Source organism: Bos indicus, chromosome 7 (genome assembly GCF_029378745.1).
Source record: "Bos indicus isolate NIAB-ARS_2022 breed Sahiwal x Tharparkar chromosome 7, NIAB-ARS_B.indTharparkar_mat_pri_1.0, whole genome shotgun sequence".
In the NCBI taxonomy this organism is placed as follows: domain Eukaryota; kingdom Metazoa; phylum Chordata; class Mammalia; order Artiodactyla; family Bovidae; genus Bos; species Bos indicus.
This window is the reverse complement of record NC_091766.1, coordinates 8,472,339-8,481,411: the sequence shown is the minus strand read 5'-3', so window position 1 is coordinate 8,481,411 and position 9,073 is coordinate 8,472,339. Positions and strand designations below refer to the sequence as shown.

At 39.8% G+C, this 9,073-nt stretch overlaps 1 pseudogene; it reads left to right on the top strand.

The window, feature by feature from the left end:
* The first annotated feature begins 3,926 nt into the window (after positions 1-3,926).
* On the top strand, positions 3,927-4,872 carry LOC109560840 (olfactory receptor 7A17-like; annotated as a pseudogene).
* The last annotated feature ends 4,201 nt before the right edge of the window (positions 4,873-9,073 follow it).

Sequence of the window (9,073 nt, the reverse complement as noted above, 5' to 3'; positions counted from 1 at the left end):
GGTACCATTTCTGGGCCAGAAAGATGCCCTGGAGAAGGAAATGGCAATCCACTTCAGTAGCCCATGGACAGAGGAGCCTGGCAGGCTACAGTCCATAGAGTCCCAAAAGAGTCAGACATGACTTAGCAACTAAACAACAATAAAGGACTGTAAATAAAAGAAACACAGAATGTATTATAGCCTCTTAATGATGAAAACCATTCTTTTGAAATTACAAGCCAAGACAATTTTTGGTGCAAAGGAACCTACAACTACCTACTCCAGACTCTAACAGAGGATCACAGCCTTGCTAGTCAAAGAATAATCCACAGACCAAGACATGCATGCATTATCAACGTTACCCAGAACCTTTTTGAAAATTCAGAACCTCAGGACAACCAGGACCTGTTGAATCAGGATCTGATTTAATACTAGAATCCTAGGGGATTCTTATGTACAATGTGTAGAAGTGTTGGCCTAGAATAGGCTTTCTCATCTTCTCACTATTGGCATTTGTGGCATGATAATTATTTGTATTTGGTGCTCTCCTGTACATTGTAGATGTTTGGGTGAAAGTGAAAGTGTTAGTTGCTCAGTCATGCCCAACTCTTGGCAGTCTCATGGACTGTGACCAACCAGGCTCCTCTGTCCATGGGATTTCCCAGTCAAGAATACTGAAGTAGGTTGCCATTTCCTTCTACAGAGAATCTTCCTAACCCAGGGATAGAACTTGCATCTCCTACTTGGCAGGTGGATTTGTTACCAATAAGCCACCTGGGAAAGCCCCCCTCCCCACAATGGTGTTCTAGCAAGAGAACACAGTTTTCTCCCTTGTTGAAGAAGAAATAGTAATTTCCTGGATATATCAGGTGCTGTATTCTCATAGCATGGCTGTTATGTTATGGCTCTTGAGACTCAAAGGATCTAGTCAAGACAAATTCCTCAGGCTTAGATTTGGAAGAAATATTGAGGGTTATAAAAACTTTCAATGTTAGAATTCTGGGAGATAGGAGAGTTAGTAGAGTAGTAACAAGAATTGAATACACCTGAAGTCTAACCTGGCCTCTTGGGAACAGCATATCAGCGGGGAGTTGGCGGGGGGGGGGGGGGGGGGGGGGGGGGGGGAGCGGGGTAGAGAAATCCATTCTGTCCAAACAGGTTCCCCTGAGGAAATGATGTAGTCAACATTCAAGCAATAATGGAAAATGTGATAAAGAGGTATAATGAGCAGATACAGAACATATACAGAGCTATAAATATCTCTACTACTGCAAGATCTAAGCATGTTAAACCTTGAGCTGCAGCAGGGATGCTTTTTGCAGTTGGACTCCTAAGTCTGGCTCAGGGACCAATGCATCACTCCTTCCTTCTTTCTTGTGAGGAGACAGAGCTTCGGCTTCCACCATCCACCATCCAGGGAGGAATTTTGAACTTCCACACAGAGACCTTCCAATCTGCCTTTCCATCCAGGTGAGTCCAAGAGCCCCGCAGACACTGGAGGAGAAAGCTGGAGAGAATGAAACCCAAGACGTACCTGAGGTCACCTGAGAACACAAACAGCTGACCCAGAGCCGAGAAAACTCCATGTTTGTTTTCTTGTTTGATTTATTAATTCATAATCAATTTATTAAATATTTTTAAATGACAAATATCTGTTGGATTCAGCAATTCAAGGATTGCTGTTGACAACTAAGTAATGGGAATGAAAATCTAGTTGGATGAGACCCAGGAAAAAATGGGGAGCCCAGTGGTATCATTAAAATTTGAACATTTCCAAGAAGTTTAGTTGCCATTTAGGGGAGTAGGAAAATAAACTATTTGGTCGAGAGAGGTTTGCAGTGAAGTGATTATTTTTTCTGAAATTTTTAAGATGGGGTGTATTTGAGCTTGTTCTGTATTCATTAGGAAGATCCAGATCAACAGAAGTATCTACTACCTGAAAACTACACTTCCTGAGACACATATATCACTGCATCTTCTTTCATACTGAGTATTCATTAGGGAAGTATGCATTTAAAATACAAACAGATATATTATAAACCATTTATCTTTGCAATTATTTCATTACCTGAAAGGCTAAATTTATTTGCAGTTTTTATTAGCCATTTGCTATCTCTATTGCAAATTGTCTACTCATGTTTTGCTTTACCTACTGGTGTCTGGATGTTTTTATTCTTTTTTGTTTTGCTATATCATTTTCTTTACAATGTATTTCATCTCCAGCTCAGAAAGGTAAGGAATTGCACTACAACATGTGGAAGACCAGGAGAATGAGATGTATTTTTAATACTTTGTCAATTCTTCTTGCTGAAAATAGAGAAATATGTAGCTTTTTTCTTCCTATTTTCCCCCTCCCCTACACAAGTGTGTCAGCCACCATTTCTGTGGCACTATTTCACCCAAACTGCACTTAGCTGTAACTAGTTCAACTAATCTGGTTTCCCTATTCCAGTCTCTATATTCATGGTGGGGCGGAGTAGGGTCAGGGAGGGGGTAACGGTTTGCATTCTTCTAAACAAAGAATTACAATTTTTTAAAGAAGCTTCCTATTAATATTTGCCATTTACATCTTGTATGTATGTAGTGTATAATGTATTTGTTGCATTATGTGAGTGTAAAAACTGTGAGTAATCAAAGTTATCAGTTGGTCACATTTTGTCCTCCCTCTCATTGCTTTTCACACACAGAAAATTCTTAAACATCCTTAGAAATAAGAAACCACCTTTTCTATAAATTGCCATCTTATTTCACATTTTCACCTAGTACTACAATTGCCTTTTGTGACTACATCAATTTTTTAAATAATATTTTCTGCCCCCTTGTGGAATATGTGCTTCTGTACTCAAATATTTCTTCTTTTTCATAAGGATGGTTGAATCTATTTATGCTTTAAAAAAAACAAGAAAAGTGAAAGTCACTCAGTTGTTTTTTACTCTTGGCAGCCCCATGGACTGTAGCCCACAAGGTTCCTCTGTTCATGGCATTCCCCAGGCAAGAATACTTGATCAGGTTGCCATATCCTATCGTACTCCAGGGGACCTTCTTGACTGAGGGACCAAACCTGCATCTCCTGCATGGCAGGCAGATTATCACTGTGCTACCTGGCAAGCCCATTAATAGTGAACAAAGCATGAAGTCCCTGTCCATTTAGATGTAACATTTTAATGGAGAAATAGTACAGTAAAACAAATTCATGTATGACCAAGTGTCCTCAGATATAAATTAAATGAAGGAAAAAGTAGGGATTTGTGGTATGTAGGACTTTATAGAGCATATTATGGGGAGGTCTTTGCATGTGGGAAGAGAATCTGAAACAGGAGTAGTGTGGACCCACTGGATTTGTCAAAAGGAGATCAAAACTGAAAGGCCAAGAATAACAAAGAAAGATGCCACATAAGAAAAGTAAGAAAAGCTCCGGTCTTACTCACTCATAAAAATTGAGTCAGTGGTCTGATGTGGATACAATAATTAAGAAAGTGGAGGGAAAAAGTGCAGTCAGTGTCAGGTCCCTTGAGTCTGAACACACTGTAGCCTGTTCTCTCTGCAACTTGCCTCTTTCGTTGAACTCTTTATTCACATTATTCTTCCATCAGCAGAAACTGATCTTCTTCAAAAACAATTCTTCCATTTAATAAAATGGATTAAAAAAAATTTCAGATTGTGTCCCAGAACACAGCATGCTTTTTACATGTGATCCAGCATATGTACACAGGCAAGCAAGAAATTCACATGCATCACACTGCATGCACATTCAAACACACACATACAGACATATCTGAACAAAAAGAACAACAACAAAAAACCTTACTATGTATGATGCACTCTGATATTTTCTTTTGTGTTTTATATATTCTATTCTATCTTATTCTTACAAACCACACAGTTGAGAAACTGATCATGTTATTTTTTGTCTCCTGGCAGTCACCTCTTCCACATGGAACCAGGGAATGCTACACGAATTTCAGAATTTCTTCTTCTGGCAATTTCAAAGGAACCAGAATGGCAGCCTCTCTTATTTTGGACATTTCCTCTCCGTGTATCTGATCACTGTATTTGGAAACCTGCTCATCAACCTAGCTGTCAGCCTAGACTTCCACCTCCACACCCTCATGTACTTCTTCCCCTCCAACCTGTCCTTTGTAGACATCTGTGTCACTTCCACCACCATCCCAAAGATGCTGTAGAACATCCAGAACCAGAGCAAAGTTATAGCCTATGAAAGCTGCATCACCCAGATGTATTTTTTCATGCTCTTTTCAGAGTTGGACATCTTTCTCCTGACAGTGATGGCCTATGACTGCTTCATGGCCATCTGTCACCCCCTGAACTACACAGTCATCATGAACCCTCAGCTCTGTGGATTGCTGGTCCTGATGTCCTGGATGATGAGTGTCCTGAATTCCTTGCTACTAAGCTTACTGATGTTGTGGCTGTCCTTCTGTAGAATCCTGGAGACCCCCCGTTTTTTCTGTGAACTCAATGAGGTGGTCCGACTTGTCTGTTCTAACATGTATCTCAATGACATAGTGATGTATTTTGCAGCTGCCATTTTGGATGGTGTTTCCCTCACTGGTATCCTGTACTCTTACTCTAAGATAGTTTCTGCCATACATGGAATCTCATCAGCTCAGGAGAAGTATAAGGCATTTTCCACCTGTGCATCTCACCTCTCAGTGGCCTCCTTATTTTATTGTACAGCCTTAGGAGCGTACCTTAGCTCTGCTGCTACAAACAGTTCACACTCAAGTACAATTGTACACTGTGGTTACATCCATACTGAATCCCTTCATCTACAGCCTGAGGAACAAAGACATAAACAGGGCTCTGAAAAGAAGCACTGGGATGGCTGCTATAAAAGGGGCAATTGTCCTTGGGCCCAAGAAGTGTCCATGACTGTAGGGTTCAAAGCCTTAGAGCCAAATTCTTTGATCAGATTGTTAAACAGTAGGACTTACTCCTTATATTTATTTTTTAGAATTTCCATTTATCTGAATTCAAATCTTCCACACAATTAAAGTGTGCTCATCCACCCTCCCCTGGTGGCTCAGATAGCAAAGAATCTGCCTACAAGGTAGGAGACCCAGGTTTGATCCCTGATTCAGGTAGATGCCCTGGAAAGGGGAATGGCAACCCATTTCAGTATTCTTGCCTGGAGAATCCCATGGACAGAGGAGCCTGGTGGGCTACAGTCCACAGGGTCACAAAGAGTTGGACATGACTGAGTGACTGAACAAAGGGGAAACAAGTTCACAAGTTCTCTTTGTCCAGGGGGTAAATCTAAAAGGGCCTTCATGGTTGGGGCGGGGGGGGGGGGGGGGGGGCAGTGGGGTGTGTCACTGGATACAAGTCTAATAGCTGTGTTACATAGCTGATGGCAATATATTTATTTGCCATAATTGTCTTTGAAGTGAATGCCTCAGAAATCAAAAGCTAAGTTTCTAGCACTCACATTACAAACAAATGCTTTATAATTGCTCTCCTGGTTTTATTCAATTATTCACCTTGGTGTCCAAATGCTTATCATAGTCACTGGCCAAAAAATTGATTATCAAATACGTGTCTTCCAGTTGAAATCTACATGGAAAGACAAATTGGAATAAATTGAACTGATATGATCATAGCATCAAGATGACCCATGAGGAGGCAAAATGTCAAGTCACACATTTGGTGACTAGGCATGATGTTTCTTTATCATGCTGTACATCTATTTATTAAAGCCTTATACAGAGAAAGTGAGAAATACATTTAAGGGAATAGATCTGATAGACAGAGTTCCTGATGAACTATGGACGTAGGTTCATGACATTGTACACAGCACAGGAATCAAGACCATCCCCATGGAAAAGAAATGCAAAAAAGCAAAATGGCTGTCTGAGGAGGCCTTAAAAATAGCTGTGAAAAGAAGAGAAGCGAAAAGCAAAGGAGAAAAAGAAAGATATTCCCATTTGAATGCAGAGTTCGAAAGAATAGCAAGGAGTGATAAGAAAGTCTTCCTTAGCAATTAATGCAAAGAAATAGATGAAAACAACAGAATGGGAAAGACTAGAAATCTCTTTGAGAAAATTAGAGATACCAAGGGAAAATTTCATGCAAAGATGGGCTCGATAAAGGACAGAAATGCTATGGACCTAACAGAAGCAGAAGATACTAAGAAGAGGTGTCAATAATACACAGAAGAACTGTACAAAAAAAAAAGAGCTTCATGACAAAGATAATCACGATGGTGTGATCACTGACCTAGAGCCAGACATCCTGGAGTGTGAAGTCAAGTGGGTCTTAGAAAGCATCACTATGAACAAAGCTAGTGGTGGTGATGGAATTCCAGTTGAGCTATTTCAAATCCTGAAAGATGATGCTGTGAAAGTGCTGCACTCAAAATGCCAGCAAATTTGGAAAACTCAGCAGTGGCCACAAGACTGGAAAAGATGAGTTTTCATTCCAATCGCAAAGAAAGGCAATGCCAAAGAATGCTCAAACTACCACACAATTGCACTCATCTCTTACACTAGTAAAGTAATGCTCAAAATTCTGCAAGCCAGGCTTCAGCAATATGTGAGCTGTAGACGTCCAGATGTTTAAGCTGGTTTTAGGAAAGGCAGAGGAACCAGAGATCAAATTGCCAACATCTGCTGGATCATCAAAAAAGCAAGAGAGTTCCAGAAAAACATATATTTCTGCTTTATTGATTATACCAAAGCCTTTGACTGTGTGGATCACAATAAACTGTGGAAAATTCTTCAATAGATGGGAATACCAGACCACCTGACCTGCCTCTTGAGAAACCTACATGCAGGTCAAGAAGCAACAGTTAGAACTGGACATGGAACAACAGACTGGTTCCAAATAGGAAAAGGAGTACTTCAAGGCTATATATTGTCACCCTGCTTATTTAACTTCTATGCAGAGTACATCATGAGAAACACTAGGCTGGAAGAAGCCACAGCTGGAATCAAGATTTCCAGGAGAAATATCAATAACCTCAGATATGCAGATGACACCACACTTAGTGGTGGAGTGGAACTAAAAGTGAAGAGGAACTAAAAAGCCTCTTGATGAAAGTGAAAGAGGAGAGTGAAAAAGTTGGCTTAAAGCTCAACATTCAGAAAACGAAGATCATGGCATCTGGTCCCATCACTTCATGAGAAATAGATGGGGAAACAGTAGAAACAGTGTCAGACTTTATTTTTGGGGCTCCAAAAGCTCTGCAGATGGTGACTGCAGCCATGAAATTAAAAGACGCTTAATCCTTGGAAGGAAAGCTATGTCCAACCTAAATAGCATATTCAAAAGAAGAGGCATTACTTTGCCAACAAAGGTCCACCTAGTCAAGGCTATGGTTTTTCCAGTGGTCATGTATGGAAGTGAGAGTTGGATTGTGAAGAAAGCTGAGCGCCAAAGAATTGATCTTTTTGAACTGTGGTTTTGGAGAAGACTCTTGAGAGTCCCTTGGACTGCAAGGAGATCCAACCAGTCCATTCTAAAGCAGACCAGTCCTGAATGTTCATTGAAAGGACTGATGCTGAGGCTGAAACTCCAATACTTTGGCCACCTTATGCAAAGAGTTGACTCATTGGAAAAGACCCTGATGCTGGGAAGGATTGGGGGCAGGAGGAGAAGGGGATGACAGAGGATGAGATGGCTGGATGGCATCACCGACTCAACAGACAAGAGTTTGGGTAGACTCTGGGAGTTGGTTATGAACAGGGAGGCCTGGCGTGCTGTGATTCATGTGGTCTCAAAGAGTAGGACACAACTGAGTGACTGGACTGAACAGAACTGATAAGATGTCCCCCCACAAGTGAAAGGTTTTATTAATTGAGGTGAAGGGTTGGTCACTGTATTTTACATTTTGTCACTTTATTTTTGTTCTATTTGTACTTGAAACTTCTACTGCTACCTACTAACATGACTCTTTCTGTTGTTTTATGAAATATCTCCTCTTTCCTGATGTGTCACAAGTACACAAAGATGGTGAGTGAACAACATCAATTCATCCATTTCCCATGTCTTTCAAACTCAGGAGTTTCTTCCTTCCTCATGATCAGAGGATGATCCACAAGAGAGGCTGACATCCTGCCCAGTCATATGATTCAGATCCACCAGTTTTTCTGTAGCAACAGGAATGTCTGTCCACCTCTCCTAGTTTCCTAGAAAATAGTCACTTGTTACTATAGTTACCTGAAATAAGCTTGGGTAATGGAAGGACCATGGATGTTCTCCTCAAATATAAGAGCATATGATAAAAATAAAATGCTGTAGATTATTATAATTGCTCTTGGTTCTGTTCATTTGGATTATTGTATCAGTTAGCTGTTGCTGCATAACAAGCCATTCTATGTCAATTTGGGTACCATAATATCCTTACTATCCAATGAAGTTTTATTCTGGGGAGTTGTATTGATTTCTTTGTGTAGCTCATGAGTGTGTAGTCAGCCGTCAGTCTCTATACTGTGTTTTTAAGGCTCATCCATGATGTTAGTAAGGTTGTAGTGCTTTTTTGTCTTGAATTAATTTATCTTCAGTTTTCTATAGTTCTGTTAAGACTAGTCATATATTTACAGAAAAGAATGAATTTACCATGCGAATTACTTAAATTTAGTTTCACTGTCCCTACAACTATAAATAATACTTGGCTTTCTTCCCTGTTAGATGACATATCTCCTATCTTTGTTAAATGAGAACCAGCAATCTATGCTTACATCCTACCCTTAGCCATACACCATTGAATTATTTAAATTTAATTAAATAATCAGAGTATAATTGCACACAAAAAAGTGCATACTTAGAGTGCAAATTTTATAAATTAAAGGAGTTATACAAAAATTAAAGAGCATATTGCATGTTTCCACTTCTGTATAGTTGGATAGTATAATTTAAAGCATATCTTTAAATGCTTTGTTACATAATTATGAGAAATTCAGTTCCTTGAGCCTCAGTTTGCATATTTCTGAAGGTATTGTGGGGATACTAAGCCAAACTTCACGTGGATACTCTGAGAAATAAATGAAAGGTGTAGTTCATTTTTCAGTCCAAAGAAAACAAGGGTAAATGTTGTATCTGATTATCTGTGTGCTTGTATGCATTTTTCTTTCAA